Source organism: Elephas maximus, chromosome 1, assembly GCF_024166365.1.
Source record: "Elephas maximus indicus isolate mEleMax1 chromosome 1, mEleMax1 primary haplotype, whole genome shotgun sequence".
Classification (NCBI taxonomy): domain Eukaryota; kingdom Metazoa; phylum Chordata; class Mammalia; order Proboscidea; family Elephantidae; genus Elephas; species Elephas maximus.
The window spans coordinates 213,193,047-213,210,707 of NC_064819.1; the positions used below are offsets into that span (position 1 = coordinate 213,193,047).

General features: G+C 37.9%; 1 protein-coding gene across 11 annotated transcripts in view; it reads right to left on the reverse strand.

Annotated features, from left to right (window-relative positions):
- Nucleotides 1-17,661, reverse strand: part of HIVEP2 (HIVEP zinc finger 2) — a 238,237-nt gene that overhangs the window by 85,197 nt on the left and 135,379 nt on the right. For all 11 annotated transcript variants that reach the window (XM_049902484.1, XM_049902432.1, XM_049902462.1 and 8 more), the window contains one exon: nt 13,849-13,961. The gene's annotated coding sequence lies outside the window, so the exon portion shown is untranslated. The remainder of the gene's footprint in view (nt 1-13,848; nt 13,962-17,661) is intronic.

The window sequence follows — 17,661 nt, forward strand, 5'->3', positions numbered from 1 at the left end:
AGTAATTCACAGTGGTAACCTTAAAATGGAATTAATTTATTTTAATTTTTCATCAGATTTCAAAAATGCATCAAACATATGCATGTAATATAGAGCACACGGAAAATAAGTTATAAGTGATTAAATTCCAGCAATACATACCTAAAATAAACTGACAAATATCTTCAGCTAAATGATTATCTTCATCTACTAAATCACCTCTATATTCTAGACAAAATTCTAAAAGAACAAACAGATCTTACATCCTATATGCTGCACTGGCCAACCACCCTGTTTCCAAAAACACAAATATATCTCCTTTAGAAATTTCTTTTTAAAAAACTAAAACTGGTTCTTTAAAATGTCTCTTATTATATATAATTCTTAGTTTACAAGAAATTTCCACTAAAATAAGTAGTTTAAAAAGAAAAGCTTATTTGGGGACTCTGAATAGCTCCATTTACTTTAACTAATAGAAAGTTGTTGATACTAACCAAAGTATTTCAGGTCTTGTTCCTGTTACTTGGTAAAGGCTCACAATACACAAATTTAAAAAATACATACATAGCTCTAGATAGTTTTAAAAGACTATGTCCCTTCGATCTGCAAATGGTAAAATAATATAATAATTTATCAAATTAATAATCAAAATGATGCCATTATATACTTTCTGATCAGATAATACTTTACCCATTTACAACAACCTTAAGGTTTCATATGTTCAATGCCCCCCCCATTGATACTATATTTTCCAGTTAAAAACATTTATGTGTCTTTCGTTTATGGTAACCAGAATGACAAATACAAGTTATTCACCAACATCCTTCCACCCTTAACATGAAGGAATGAATGAACAGTCTAGACGCACACATCAGACCAATTCTAATTCTTGTCCTCTCCTCCAAGAGCACAGGTTCAAGATGCAAAAAGAACATACATACACTTTAGAAAACAATACAGCACAAATGTATGCTACGTAGAAAATAACGTGAAAGTGAAATTAGCTATTATTTTTCTCTCTAGAATTTTAAAGTCAACACATAACATTTTATCTTTGTCAGATAAATATTTCCAAATTTGTTTTGGGGAATTCTTAAAATACATGGAATAAATATCCAAATTAACATACAGTTACTCTAAAAATTAATGTTTATTATCAGTAAAAACTCAAAGGTTTTTTAATTATGAAAATTATTGCCATATATACATATATCATGCACATATGTTTATATTTGCTTTGGAAACAAAAGAACTCAAGACTAAGAGTTCTATCACCAAGGTCCTATCAGTTTCTTAATTTAATTTGAATTTTCAACTATTTAATTCAGAGGTAAACATGGTGGCATGTTACACTTCACTCAAATATTTATGAATATATGCTGCAAAGCAAATAGGAAGAAAAAATCAATGCCTTGTTTTCTCATACAACATAACCATGGTGAGATAAAAATAGGATAACTCCTGCAAGACACAAACCTGTCAGCGACAGTTGCCAGTTGGAAAAAAAGTAGAAAATGATACAAGAAAAAAGGAGGCAAAGAGAGGAAATAAAAGTAGAAGGTAGAAAGAAGAAATCAATAACTGGCAAGGGATATATCTCAGCACTCTCAGATTTATTGTGCCCTAACAGACTGGCTGGAGCCCTGGTGGTGCAGTGCTTAAGAGCTACAGCTAAGAACCAAAAAGTCAACAGTTTGAATCCACCAGCTGCTCCTTGGGAACCCTATGGAGCAGTTCTATTCTGTCCCATAGGGTTGCTATGAGTTGGAATTGATTCAACAGCAACGGGTTTGGTTTTGGTTTAAGAAACTGTTTTGGAGTCCCAGGGTGGTGTGAATGGTTAACACATTTGGTTGCTGACTCAAAGGCTGGCGGTTTGAGTCTACCAGAGGTGCCTCGAAAGAAAGGCCTGGTGATTTACTTCCAAAAAGATCAGCCTGGTGATCTACTTCTGAAAACCTTGTGGAGCACAGTTCTACTCTGACACACATGGGGTCGCCATGAATTGAGGTCAACTTGAGTGCAGCTAGCTTATAAGAGACTGGTTTAAGTCTCCCAGTCTCAATAGACCTTCCCCCTGCTGAGCGTCATCACTGGTTGAAAAGATCTTGCCAGTGCCTCCAAAGGTCTAAGATGGGGCTACATTTGGGGAGTTCCACGAGGATATTTACATGGAGAAACAAACACACCGACCTTCTCTATCCCAGGGATTCTGATGAGACAGGGCAAAACGTCCTGTCAATTCAAATCTTAAGGAAAGGGGATTCCCATCGCTGCATTAGGTAAAGTCTGATGGGAACGCCGGGCAATTTCTACACTAACTCTCAGGAGCTGCAAAACCATTAATCTAGTAGCTGGATTATTGTATTCTTGGAAGTGGAACACGCATTAGGGTTCAAAATGACAGGGAATAGCTTTGAAGGGTAAAAACATTAGCGCATAATAATAATAATAAAGCCTATCGCTGTCGAGCTGATTCTGACTCATAGCAACCCTATAGGACAGAGTAGAACTGCCCCATAGGGTTCCAAGGAGCGCTGGGTAGATTCCAACTGCCGACCTTTTGGTTAGCCACAGTAGCTCTTAGCCACTGATACTCACCTCATAAACGTATTTGCAAAGAAACTATAAAACAGAGAAACTTACTTATATTGGTTAGTTTCTGATACGAAGGTTGCGTTTCAATTTAAAATTCTGCATGCCTTTTCTCTACTCAGCTATATCTCCCTGCCTCCAGCCTGGGATAAATGGGAACTCAAAGAATGTTTGTTGATTGAGGGATCAAGTGAACGGATGATTTTAAACACACTTACACGTTCACCACGCTCATGCACTAGTATGCATTTGCAGGGTTAAGGAGCAATTGCTTCTTCCTCTGTTCTGCTATCCCTTTTAACTTCTTTTTATCCCGTCTTTCCAAGTTTTTTACAGGTAAAATAATCATTACAGAGTGGTCTGATATAATTTTAAATACCCCTTTGTAATAAAAGGGGAGCATCTGTGAATGTTCTTTTATTATGCCCTGTTTGTTGTAATAATGGAAACCCTGGTGGCACAGTGGTTCAGTGCTACAGCTGCTAACCAAAAGGCTGGCAACTCAAATCCACCAAGCACTCCTTGGAAACTCTATGGGGCAGTTCTACTCTGCCCTATAGGGCTGCGATGAGTTGGAATCAACTTGACAGCAACGGGTTTGGTTTTTGGTTGTAATAATTGCTTAAAAGAAAACAGCTACAACAAATATCAACTAAACATAGCCCCAATATAAGTTTCACCCCTTTCCATTTTCTATAGTAATATGCTATCCATCATAGCAAAGCAAATTCTGATGTTCTCTTTAGCAAATTCTGTTATTATTCCTAAATGTTAATTATTAATAGTATCCCTCCCCCACTCCTGCTAGACTACTGAGTTCCTGCGCTATGTTTTCTCAGGGTGTGTGTGACACAATATGCCTGAATACCACTGTATGTTTTGTCTGTTTATTGGCACATCAATATCCTTGAGGACAGGAAAAGAATTGGTGTGTTTGTATGTGTGTGCACTTCCCTGGATTGTTCTCCATGGAAATCTCCCTCCATATGGGAAAAGAGCCAAGGAGAGCCCGAGGACTTCCCTGACCCTGAGCCAAGGGCGTGGCAAATGTACTCACCATTACCAGCTGGGTGCCCAAAGGAAGAAAGAGGAAGCTAGGAGGAGGAGGGAAGCTGGAGTAAGTGTTGAGGTCTTTTACTTGTGATAAAATAATCCAGGAGTCTAACGTTTTTGCGTTATTTTAAAGTTTGCAAAGACTTTTCAGGACTAACACATTCTCAAGTGATGCCTTCTAAGACCAGCCAGAGTGCTAAATACTAAATTGTACAGAGGTTTATATAAATTTTATCTATCAGGAGAAATCACTGAGGAAAAGTTTAGCTTTTGTCTCATGGATGTAGTTTAAGAATGTCTTCAAGATAAGAAATAGCCTTTATGATGCCCCCTGCACTATATTTAATACTGAAGCTTCCTCAGAAACTACCTCTAATCCTTAAATTTCCAAATCCATTGGCCCTTTCTTAGATTACATTCATTGGTGAGAATTTTGCAGCACTTTACACTGTTAAACATATCTCCTTAAGTACAGAACTTCTAGCTCATGATCTGGCATATGGTAGGTACTCAATAAATAACATCTCCTTTCTCTATGCAGTTCCACCTCCCTTATCTTTTTTGACACTTGCCTTTCCTGGTTTTCCAGATACATGTATGAGAGCTAAGATACTTTGGAATCCTCTTTCAGACCTTCAAGACCCAGTTGAAGCATCAGAATTAATACCTCTCTCCCCTGTCTTGCCATAACCCTTTGCTGTACTTCCGTTATCGTCCTCATCATGGTCTGTGTCATGGATTGAATTGTGTCCCCCAAAAATGTCTGTCAACTTGGCTAGGCCATAATTTTCAGATTGTGTAATTGTCCACCATTTTGTCATCTGATGTGATTTTCGTGTGTGTTATAAATCCTGTCTCTATGATGTTGAGGACGTAGGATTAGCAGCAGTTATGTTAACACAGCAGGACTCAATCTACAAGACTAGATTGTGTTTTAAGCCAGTCTCTTTTGAGATATAAAAGAGAGAAGGGAGCAGAGAGACATGGGGACCTCGTACCACCAAAAAACAAGAGCCCGGAAAATACATGTCCTTTGGACCTGGGGTCCCTGCACTGAGAAGATCTTCGGCTGGGGAAGACTGATGAAAGGACCTTCCCCCAGAGCCAAAAGAGGGAGAAAACCTTCTCTTGGAGCTGGCACCCTGAATTTGGACTCTTAGCCTGCTAGACTGTGAGAGAATAAATTTCTCTTTGTTAAAGCCACCCACTTGTGGTTATTTCTGTTATAACGGCACTACACAACTAAGACAGTCTGGTTTGCATTTTAGTTAAGTAAGTACATATTTTATATCTCTGATTTCATTTTCAGCTACTGGGGAACAGGGCCATTTTCATTTTCCTCAACATTCACCTCTAGCACAAAGCACAATGTCTTGAACATGGCTGGCTTTCCATAAATGTTGGATGAATTCAAAAGTTTATTAAAGGTGTTGATCTCCTTCCTGTTCCAAACCCCTCAGAGCCAAACACATGCACAAACCTCCAGATAATTCAACTACAGCGTTCCTTCCATCTGTCCTTTCTTTTGCATTCTTATCACAAGCATCCCAGTTCAGAACCTCATTAATTCTCTTGGCGTCGATCCCAATAGCATCCTAACTTGTCTACCACCAGGTTTCCCACCTGTTATCTGTGATACTATCTTTGGAGGATAGGTTAATCTTTCCAAAAATAATTCAATCATGTCATTCCTTAGTTCAAAAATGGGTAAAGATTCTCTAAAGCCTAGCAAACTGATGTATTAATTACATCCAAAGACCTCTATACTCTCTAGGTCTCTAGGTATTTTCCTTCCTCTTTACATACAAATGTTGTGTTCCAGACATACCATGTTGCTTCTTGTTCCATGATCACACCCACATTATCTATCTCATCTCTTTACCTACATGCATGTAATTCTACCCACCTGTCAAAATCTTCCTTTCTTTAAAGCCTTCCTCAGGAAACACTTCTTGCCCCCCTCATCCCTCCCGCATTTCCCTTTTCCCTACATACCCACAAGAAAACGTACAATATTTCTTTCTCCCCTGTATTAGCAAAACAATGATTTATACATCTCTGTGAGCACACCTATAAATTTTCTCATATTCAAGCCAGGTATGTACTAATCTTATCTGTTTTTTAGGTGTATAAGCAACTTGAAGGCTAAAATGTCAACTTACTCATCATTGCGTGCCTCCACAGCACCAAAAAGCCAAATTGCATATGGTAGAAATGCCATAAATATTCACTGAATTTAACCCGACTAAAGGTTTCACAAATAACAAAAAAGCTCAGGTTCCATGGAAGAAGGATGGAGGCTCAAGCCAACTTAGTGCTGGCTTCTGGGATGATTGGCGTTCACAAAATTTCCACTTAAGGCTGATGACAGACTCAAGCTCTGCTACAGTCAATGAATAATTTATTTGTGCACAAAAGATTTTGTTAATGGAAATCTTTTTATGGCTCAGGATCTAAAATATATTTACTGCCCTATAGTTATTGAATGTTTGCTTTAATCATTAGCACACAAGGTAATCACAAATGATAATTACAGGATCATTATATGCCCTTAAACGGATTTAATCAAGAGAGTGCCTTCTGAAATTCAAAAACTGCTTAGTGGAAGGTGATGGGGGTGGAATACACTGGAACCAAACAATTCACTGATACCATCACATTTAAGAGCCTAAGAATTCTGTTAGAAATACCGCCAACTGAAAGAACAACTGTAGATCTAAATGTCTATTACATTTTTTGGATCTTTGTGCTCAATTAAAAATCCCCCTGCTTCCCTGAACTAGACTGTCTCAATCAAGCGCATCACAGAAAAGGAGAGTGTGTGTGCATTCCCTAGATTTTCCAGCCCGCCAAAAAATGTTCCTTTGCTGTGCTATTCCAGCAAGTCGTGAGATGGCAATGATCGTACTCCTCAAAAGGAAAAGATAGCTATTTTTCCCATATATTTTTATTTTAGGAGGCTACAAAGCACACTTCTGGCTGCTGAGAGTACTCTGACAAGTACACATGTTCCTAAGGAGGTGAATATGGGTGATTTTGGCAGGGGTAAGGTTGAGAAAACCTAAAGTCATCCTAAGCTCCCAGGATATATTTAAGGAGCTGGAAGAACAGTAAAAAAGGAGACTCAAGTCTTCCAGCGAATTCCTTTTTCTAACTATAAACCCTCATGGGGGGGGGGGGGAGCAGAGTTGTATGAAATACATGCTTTTCATCTTCTTTTATCTCAAACTCAACGGGTATGCAATAAAATTCATCATACTACTACCCAAACCAGCTTTTCTCTTTACTTCCTTTTTCTATTAAAAGTAATGTCCAAACTCCCAGGCTCAAAGCCCAGTGTCATCACTGACCACTTCCTTCTGCTCCCCACCCCCAGAGTAAAGCACACACACCCTTCCTATACCCTGCATTGGCTTCCTGCACACTTTCCCTCATATCCCCTGTCTCCTGTAGACCCCTATTGCTACCATTCAGAGGCTTATCACCTGTCTGATCTTCCACCTCTCAAAGCCAGGAGATCAGAGGGTACTCTGGGTCCAACTGGAACATTTCCAAAGGAAAGGTCAGGGCACAGTGCCCTTGGCTACATGGAATCAAGGGACAATTATCAGAGGCAGCGACCTGTAGACTTGCCAGGAGATTATTAAGGAAAACAATTTGAGCTGAAAGTAGCCACAAGGGCTCCAAGATGCAAAAACTGAGAAGTAAGGAATTGAGGGGGAAGACTAGGGGAAGTGAAGTCAGAAAGAACTCCCAAAAGCTGGGACTCCAATGCCCCCTAAAGTTTTCCAAGCAGTGTCTGTGTGATGTAAGTGTGGAAAGAGACTTAAAGGGCCCAACAGGAGGTGACAGCTCTCTTGTAAATTAAAGTAAATGCCTCCTAATTGGTTTTGTGCTTGCTGGAGTCCTTCGCCCACCTGGTCCCACCCTCACCTCCACTCCCCACGCCATCCAACACAACCCAGCTAGATTTATCTTCCTAAAGTGCAGCTCTGATTGCATCATTCTTCTGTTAAAACATTTCCAGGGACTTCCCACCACAGACCAAATTAAATTTACACGCTTTAGTCTTGAAGTCAAAGACGGCTGTGCTCCACATTCACATCACATTTCTACTTATATCTTCAGGAATCCCTTCTAATCAAGAGGCCAAATGTTATTTTTTCTCTCTAAATCTCACAGGATCCCTGGTGGCCCAGTGGTTAAGTGCTTGGCAGCTAAGTGAAAAGTCAGCGGTTCGAACCTATGAGCTGCTGTGAGGGGATTTACTTTTTTGGGGGGGGGAGGATGTTGTTATTTTACTTTAAGAAGGATTTTTTGCATTCAGAAAGATCTCCAAAAAATACATAAATGTGTTCTTATGACTCTGAGCTGAATATTTAATAAGTCTCAGACTTGCTGATTCATCTAATATAATTAAAATTAAATCTTTAAAAAAAAAAGGTCTGTGTTCAAGTATCAATTTGCAGCCTCCAAAATGAATTTTAAAAGAAAACTCACAACCAAATATTTTTTACTAAATTAATCAAATATTTATTGAATCTGTGCTATTTGTTTTTAATATTGTTTTCCAGGCTGCAGAGGATACTAACAAAATTAAGGTGTAGTCTTTGGCCTCAAGCAGATTACAGTGTGAGAGGAAATAAAAACCTCACAGAAATCACTTTGATAAAAAGCACAGGCACAAACATACATATGAAAAGTGACATGAGAAAAGTATAAGGTGTTAAGGGGGTTCTGAGGGCAGATGAGATCATACGACATGAACACAAGAAACACTAAAATAAAACAATTAACCAGGCTCTGATGCCAGTAAAGTGTATTAACTAATAACGCAAACAACAGACGAGGTAGAAAAAGTAATTAAAATTAATCTGTCTTTTGGCAATTCATGGATGAGAAGTCTATGTGATATCAGGTTCAAAAGTAAAATAAAGATCTCTAAGTGGATGATTTTGCCCTATTCAGTTCAGTAATTTAAAATGAAGTCTATAACTGCAAATGGAACCCAAATTCCAAGGGCCATTCTTATTCTATAAAGATGTTGCTTGGAGATTATGAGATTCTCAGAGCAGGAGGAATGACTGGGTGAGCTTAATAGTGTCCGCAGGCTTCAATTTCTAGAAGAAGGTTATGCCTATGAGAGGTCTAGAAAATTCGCGTTCGTGGGTCCCAATATTTTCTCCCTTGTAAAGAAGGTAGAGGTGTACTGCCTCCAACATTCTCTGAAATGATGAGATTTGACTATTACCCGAAACTCCAACATGGCTTTTATTTCATTATATGAATCATACTAAATGGAAAACAATGACCACTTCAACAAAGCACCAATAGTTGAACACTGTCAGGAAAACTAGACCAGTGACCTGGAAGTGAAGGGCATGACATCTGAAATTGGGAGAAAAAGTATCTGTTGCCACTGATTCTGACTCATGGCGAATCCATGAGTTTTGGGGTAGAACTGTGCTCCGTGGAGTTTCTTAATAGCTGATTTTTCAGAAGTAGATGACCAGGCCTTTTCTTCTGGGTGTCTACAGGTGGACTTGGATCTTTTGTTTGCGAAAATCAGGATTGAACTCTGGTTCTGTGACTCACTAGTGCTGTGACTTTAAGGAAATCACTTAATTGTAACCCCCAAGCCTCTGTTTCCTCATACACAAAATAAGGTGTAATATCTGCACAACAGTCATTGCCTTAATGTACAGTGAAGACTTTGTAAACTGTAAAATTTTACCCAAATGTTAATTCCATCATCACAGAAACAATGTATATGACCACAAAGTTCCACTGTGTAGGTTTTGTGTGGAGAGTGAAGGATGAAAGCAGTACTAGCTGAAGCAAGGAGAAAGGAAGAAGGATGGAAAGAAGGGAATCCTATGAAACGATGCAAAAGCTCCCCTCAGTTAGGGTTCCAGATAGCTACAGAATGCTCGTGGGACCAAATGTGCACTGCTCATAATTAATGCTTGTTGGCTGACATGAAGGTCTAGCCGAGTGAAACACTTGAAAAACGAAGAACCAAGCTGTGTAGAAGAGTATAAGAAAATAACTTGGGGAAAATGAAAACATATAGCCCAACAGTTGTGTTAGTGAGGCAGCGCTCAATCTACAAGATGGGATTGTGTCTTGAGGCAGTCTCTCGAGATAAAAAAGAGAGAAGCGAGCAAAGAGACAGGGGAACCTCATACCACCAAGAAAGCAGCACCAGGAGCAAAGCATGTCCTTTGGACTCGAGGTCCCTGTGCAGAGAAGGTCCTAGTCTGGAGGAAGATTGATGAGAAGGCCGACAGAGAGAAAAAACCTTCCCGTGGAGCTGACACCCTGAATTTTGACTTTTAGCCTACTTTACTGCGAGAAAATAAACTTCTCTTTGTTTAAGCCAAAAAAAAAAACATGTAGCCCAAGAAGCTAACAGTAATAGACTCTACTTGCAGAGGCTATAATGGCAAAACAAATGGCAGTCTTTGTCAGTAAAGCAAGAATCCCACAAGTATCACATCACTTGGTTAATCACCGATAAAATCTTCAGTTAAGTAAAACACAAAGGACCCAACAGAAGAACTGGATGCATGTGAAAGATAATAAAAATGACTCTATACAAGAGGAAATATTTTGAAGGCCACATGCACTGAAGCTCATAAGGTCTCCCGTGAATTATATTTGACAGTGGAAATGTAACAGATAACAGATCTATTTTGCCTCCATATTAAATCTTTACAAGACCTGCAAAAACGTGACCCAAAGGAATGGACTAAGAGTGTTCTTTCTTTTTATTTTCCTTATTGATGTAAGTAATAACAGGAAAAATACATGACGACATAGCAAAAGACAAAGTAGCAGATGGATGAATGAAGGATGGGCCTGAGAAAACTACAAAACATAATAATTTCCACTGAAAATAGAACTATGCATTTTGGACTTCCTACTTTAAAATAAGATTGCAATAACTTTTGACTCAAAAAATTACTAACTATAATAACTATGTGATTCCCCACAAATTAATTACTGCCCTGAAATTCAATTTCCACAAAGGAACACGGGATTCTTAATTCTTATTTAAAAAAAATGAAGCACCTAGCACTGAGCTTGGCTTACAGAAAGTATCCAATGAATGTTAATGATTTTCATTTCCCCCTTATCTCTCCTGAACTTAAAGAAGAAATACCAAGCGTATGATTCCTAAAGAATTGCATCTGATGGAATGAGAGAATATAAGTCTGAGCACATGGTTAAAAGTCCATAGTCCAGGTAATATTACAATAAAACAAATAACGTCGAGACTAGTCTGAAGCTCTGGCTACTTGAAGGAAAATGGCAGGACATGAAAAGAAGCATGATTACAAAGATAAAATAATCTGTATTTATTTTTCACAAAAAGTACATAAAAGAAAGAACATTCTAAGAGTGAAAGTTTTCTTATACTGCAAACTGTTTTCTATCTACTACCGATTGGAGCAGGAGGGGTGGGCAAATATTTAAAATGTATAAGTTGAAAAAAGTCCTCACTCAGGCTAATACACTCAGGGAGGTTCACTAATTAGGTCACCAAGAAGCTGCTGATAGTACGTAGTATGCCCATCATGAAAAAAACTTACCAATACCATGTGGCGTGTATTCTAACAAATAGGAGTATTCTGTTTAATTGAGAAAAAATATATCCATCTCTATGAGTTATGTGCACGTTCATGAGTGTGATCAGTCCCAAGATCAATAAAATATAATTGCTATTATATTTAAACAATGATTGCAGCTACTGTTACCACTACTAGTCATCGTCATAATCACTACTAGTTACTGAGTTCCTACTACCTGCCAGATGTTTAATCCTCATAAAACCATACGAATTATCTCCCTTTCTCAGAGGGGAAACAGATGCATACTAAGAATAAGTAGTAATAACTACATCAAAGGTAAATATAGTGAGCCTTAATCAGATACTAACAAATAATTGTGAAACAGAGGGGGAAGAGAGCAATAAACAGTGCCTCCAAACCAAAAATTAACAAACATTTTTAAAGAGCAATGATAAGGTATGTTTTATTTTGTTAACTCTTGTAGGACTTACTTAACTTAAAAATAATTATTATTTTAAAACACAGTGGCTCCAATGAGCTGACTTAACCAGAAGAGCCCAGAAGTCACAAAGTGCAAGAAACAGCGAGAAATTTCACTGCACTCCAAGTCCTGGCCATGTCCCTTCTCAGGAGACACCTGCAGCACAGTACCCTAAGCGTAATCTAAACTAGGTCCCGCTAACTGAAATTTAACTTTGCATTATTGTGCACTTTGGGAATAGCTGTAAATGCCAACCTGCTGAGTACATGGAGAATTAAATGTGGCAGACAAAGACATTTAAGTCAGTGGTTCAGAGTATTAATTTTCATCTTCTAGCATCTATTATAGCTATCGAAGAAATTAAGGCTTTGCATTTGAAATGGTTTTAACATCTCTCCTCCCAATGGTTTTTTTTTAATCTAACTGCCTTACATTCCATTCCTTTAATTATCCAAAAATTTTTTCAAATGACACCATCTACCCTTAACTATGAAAATGGTTGGTCACAAATAAATATTGGGACGTGAACCTTGCAGGCAAAATGAAAAGATTCCCTGGAGCTTCCATGCTTGATATTTTCTGCACTCAGTGAATGCTCAAAAGCTACACTAAAAATCAAGTTCCAAGGGAGATTATTACTATTATTATTATTTTAATATTAATTTATTGTACTTTAAGTGAAAGTTTACAGATCAGGTTAGTCTCTCATACAAAAACTTATACACATCTTGCTATGTACTCCTAGCTGCTCTCCCCCTAGTGAGACAGCACATCCTTCTCTCCACCCTGTATTCACCCTGTCTCCATTCAACCAGCTCCTGTCCCCTCTTCCTTCTCATCTCACCTCCAGACAGGAGATGCCCACATAGCCTCATGTGCCTATTTGAGCCAAGAGTCTCACCCCTCACCAGTATCGTTTTCTGTCTTATAGTCCAGTCCAATCCCTGTCTGAAGTGTTGGCTTTGGGAATGGTTCCAGTCTTGGGCTAACAGCAGGTCCAGGGAGCATTTCTCCAGGGTCCCTCTGGTCTGAGTCAGACCATTAAGTCTGGTCTTTTTACGAGAATTTGAGATCTGCATCCCACTGTTCTCCTGCTCCATTATTTTTTGAGAAAGTCTAGGGGAGTTGTTGACATTGCATAAACCATACAACAGTATCACTGAAAAACTTCCGGACCACATCTTGTCTTAAGATGTCCACAGATAAAGCAGGCATTTTGATTTGAAAGTCTGCTCCCTAAATGAGTAGATACTTTCCTCTCTTATTCATTATCATTTATCAGGTTTTATAATACTCCAATTTATTCAGAGGAAAATTAAGTAACAAGCGGTACAATTTTCGAGCCATGAATAAAATTTACAGTTTCAGAAACTCAAATCTTTCCACCTAAGCTAGGGATATTGAAATCTTTCCAAATTTTCTGTAACTATATAAAGGGTTAACTGAAGCATGAGTCTGCCTGCATTTAAAAAAAAAAAAAAAAAGCCCGAAAATCAGTATCATTGAGATTTCTGATGCCAAGAATCTGTTTGAGAGAGCAGGTTTTTACTATACTGACATTTTAGCGGTAGCCAAAGTCCTGTTCCCACTAAATTCTGTCTTGGCAGCACCAACAATTTGCTAAAAGCCTGAACTGCTCCTGGTTAAGAGTGCTCTCTCTCAGGAGACAGAAACACAGTGCAACAAGGAAGTTGAGTTGAGCAAGTTCTTATGATTTCTATTCTTACCACAGAAACCACACATTCTGTAAAATGAGAATGGGTTAAAATAAGGAGACTTGCTAATTTACCCAAAATGTTCACTATACCTTCGATTGCACAATACCATACAATTTCACATAAAAATCTCAAAGCAAAATCTGATACTCTCATATTACTTCAAGATTATAACAAGCAAATCATCATTAAAATAGTAAATAAAAGGATCTGGTTTCAAACTATAAATGACAAAATTTTCCAGTGTTCAGCTAAAATCAGGATATTTCCAAAAATGTGGTAAAGACTTACAAACATTTTCATTTAAATTATCCCCCAGATATCTATCACAGGCTTTGAGGGCTTCCAATCATTACTGTCAAAAGTTCACAGAAAGCTTAACATTGTGCTTGAGAGATCTTTCCAATAATTTTGAAATGAAACCAAACTGAAAGCACTTGGATCCACTTACCTAGCGGCTGAACGTTAAAGAATTGGTAAAAGAGTATTCCAACCAAATCAATTTGCTTAATTTTTCAAGTAGATCTGATTACCATCGTCTTTAACAAAGTCCAAAGACGCCACCTAATGAGGAAAAACAAAAGGAAAGAACAATACTTAAAAAAGAGCAGCAAGACATGATCTATAGATTATTAACTCAGAAATCAAATCAAAACCATTAGTGTATCTTTTTCTAGGTCACTGCGCTACTTAAAACTATAAAATAACAAGAGCACATGGCAACTAAATTAAAATTCCCAGTTCAGAGTAAAATGAACGTTTAAGGAAAAAGAAAACAATAAAATGCTACAACAAAGGGTGATACCAGAAAAGATTTTCAGGACCAACTGGCACAAGGAAATGATGGCTGTATCATATCAGTGTACTTAAAATCAGAGATGAGAAAAGGACACAACTGATTGTTTGGGAATTCTACTCCTTGATTCTTATTAACTTACTAGTGCTATGAAAATTCATAGGGTGCAATTCGGTAAAGCCGTTAAGCCCTAGCTACATTCAATCTCTGTTGAGGAATATAGATGAATATCTAGATAGATCATTTCAACATGATAATAAGAAGTCTTGGAGATAATTCACTAGTATGAATCTCCAAATCATTCTGAGAATACTATACTTAGCCGCCCACAGGCACTGTTTACTAAAGACCCATAAACAGTTTAATTAGAATCTATACATATGCTCTATTCATTCTACCAGCAGAAGCACATTTTCTGAAGCCCAACTATTAAATTACAGTCTTAGCTCCAAGAGAAGGTTTGAGAGAATGCAAGCCGTATCTCAATTGGACAGGACCTTAAGAGAAAAAAAAAAAAAAAAGCAGAAAGAGATGCTGGAAGGTTGAGCAGAAGAATGAAAGAGAAAATTGGACAGTCTCCAGCTACTCCCAAATCTGGTCTTCCCAGGGCAGATCCAGTACATCTTAAAGTCCCAGAACACCATACACAACCATATTCAAATGAAAGCTCCAAAACCTATTCAAAAAAAAATAAGTAAATGATGTTTTTGGATTATGCAATTTGGGATTACCCACAGACTTCCACTCCCCCAATACAATTACACACTAGTAAAATTAATTGATAGTTACTAATCTCAGTATCAAAAAAATAAAGGTAGAAATAGATTTGTTTTCTACTCCGCACACGAGGTTGCCATGAGTCGGGATCCACTCGCTGGCAACTAAAAACAACAATGACAATGTATTAGAAGGTACATGCTCAAAAAAAAGTTGCTAACAACGAAGAAAAAAGTATACGTGTTAAACAAGTAGAAATCTGCAGTACTCCTTGAGAAATACTTTTCACTTCCAAGAAAATCTGTGTCTAGTTTCTGGTCTTATTGTTATTCATGAAAGAGTTATCTAGGAAACTCTTTTGGACATAGTCTCCAAAAGACTTCTTCATTAACAGAGATAAATGATCTTAATTGTTATTCTAGGGTTCTTGCCATAAATATAAAAAGACAAATGCAAATGGTTTGGTTATTTTATTTACTTATTTTTAATTTTTTTGTCATGCTTTAGGTGAAAGTTTTCAGAGAAAATTAGTCTTCCATTTGATAGTTTGTAAGTAAAGTATTCCATGACACTGGTTGCATTCCCCCTCAGTGTGTCAGCACTCTCCCCATTTCTGCCCTGGGTTCCCTGTTTCCTTTCCTCTGGATTTTTTACCCCTTCCTGCCTAATTATATTTGCTTTTGGGCAAATGCTGTCCTTTCGATCTCGTATAATTGATTGTTCTAAGGAACACGTTCCTCGAGGGTGTTATTGTTCATTTTATGGGCCTGTCTATTGTTTGGCTGAAACATGGTCTCCAGGAGTGACTTCATTTCCAGGTCAGACAGGCCATAGTCACAGGGGTTCCTCCAGTCTCTGCTAGACCAGTAAGCCTGGTCTTTTTTGTGAATTTGACTTTTTGTCCTACATTTTTCTCCCACTCTGTCTGGGACCCTCTGTTGTGATCACAGTCAGAGCAGTCAGTAGTGCTAGCCAGGCACCATCTAGTTCTTCTGGTCTCGGGGTCCTGTAGGCTGTGGTTCATGCAGTCTGTTAGTCCTTTGGACTAACTGCTCCCTTCAGTCTTTGGTTTTCTTCACTTTCCTTTGCTCCAGACAGGAAGAGAGAGACCAATAGACTTGGTTATTTTAAATTATACTTGATCAAGGAAAAAAAGGCACCTAAATAATAAATTGCAAAGACAGTACAACACATATTTTTCACCTGTGAACATCTACAGATATGAGTATATTTTTGTACTTTTCAAGGCATTTTATGCAAGAGTTACAAAGGCCCTTTCAAATAGCCTTTGATATCTAGATTCATAGTATCATCTGTGAATACCTGCCAGGGTGGAATTGTGGAGAAGCTAATACGCTATTTAATAATCTATGTTTATGTTAGTCACTTTCCAAGAAAGAGCTAGGGCACTTCCCCTTCATGGTGCAGAATGAACTCTAGTATGGGCTAAAGTTAAGAATCCTTTTTCACTGGTTTTTCAATGTATAATGTGATATTGATCCACACAAAAGTCTACAACTGCCATGCCTTTTTCTGTCCTTATTCATGTCTTAGGCAGGGTACTGTTTTCTTATATTATGAAATCTTTTCCTCATAAGAAGACTTAAATTTTCTGAATGTGGTCAGGCATTAAGCCAATATCTCAAAGAATTTTTTCCCTATAGCAGCAAGTCTGTTCTGGTTTCAATCTAACTAGCTATCTGAGTGGTCAGCAATTTCAATTGAATTTTTAGGTGTTTATGGAGTGTCTACACCTCATATCAAACTTCAAAAGTAGTAAATATAAAATATATCAATCACTCATACGGATGATTCCATTAAATGACTGCCCCTGATTAGCTCAGAAGGTACAGATCTGTTACCTCTATAACAGGTAAACCTCATGTGCACAAACCACAATACATTTCCTTAGAAATGTTTATTTCCTTAGAAATGAACAACGACACCTGAGCTCTGATGCTAGGTTTCCCATCATTTCTATACCACACAGTAGTACAACACCTAAAATAATTTTGTAACCTAATTAACGCAGTTGTTTTGTTGGCTTTTACTGCCTGACTTACCCTACTAGGATAAAAACAAAGCAAAACAAAAATCTCAATGGTATTTTGGCTCCATCAGAAAAACTAAATACACCTGAAATTTGTATTTCCTTACACGGTCTAGACCATGGGGTACTTTATCATTAGCTAATATTTGAACATGCTTGTCACCAATCGGCCTATTCCAGTTATTTGCATGTATAATAAATCAGATGTACCTAAAATACTGAGCTTGAGTGACTTTCTCTGGCTGAATGGTTTAGCCCACATAATACACAGGAACCACGCTCCTTGGGTTTCCCAGGAGACTCCCTGGAAGCACTTCAGCTGACTGTAGTTGAATGGCTGAGATTATCCTTTCCCCTTCCCCCATCCCCGACCAATGCCTTTCTTATTTCTGCGGTGACAGGTTTAGATTCCAAAGACAGGGACAAATGAAAATAATTTAAAATTATAATAAAATATTTTAAACTAAAATTTGACTGAGAGTAGTCTACATATTGTTGTATGTATTAATTAAATCCATATGTTATCTTCTTTGATATAATGAACCTAGGCACTCTCAAGGAAACATATTTTATACCTGGCACATAAAGAATTCTAGACACTGTCTTGAAAGGGAAGTGAAGAACAAATAGAAGGAATGGGGGGGAAAAATCATGAATAGCTGTATGAAAGGAGGCAAATAAGGACAGGCGCTGCTTTCCAT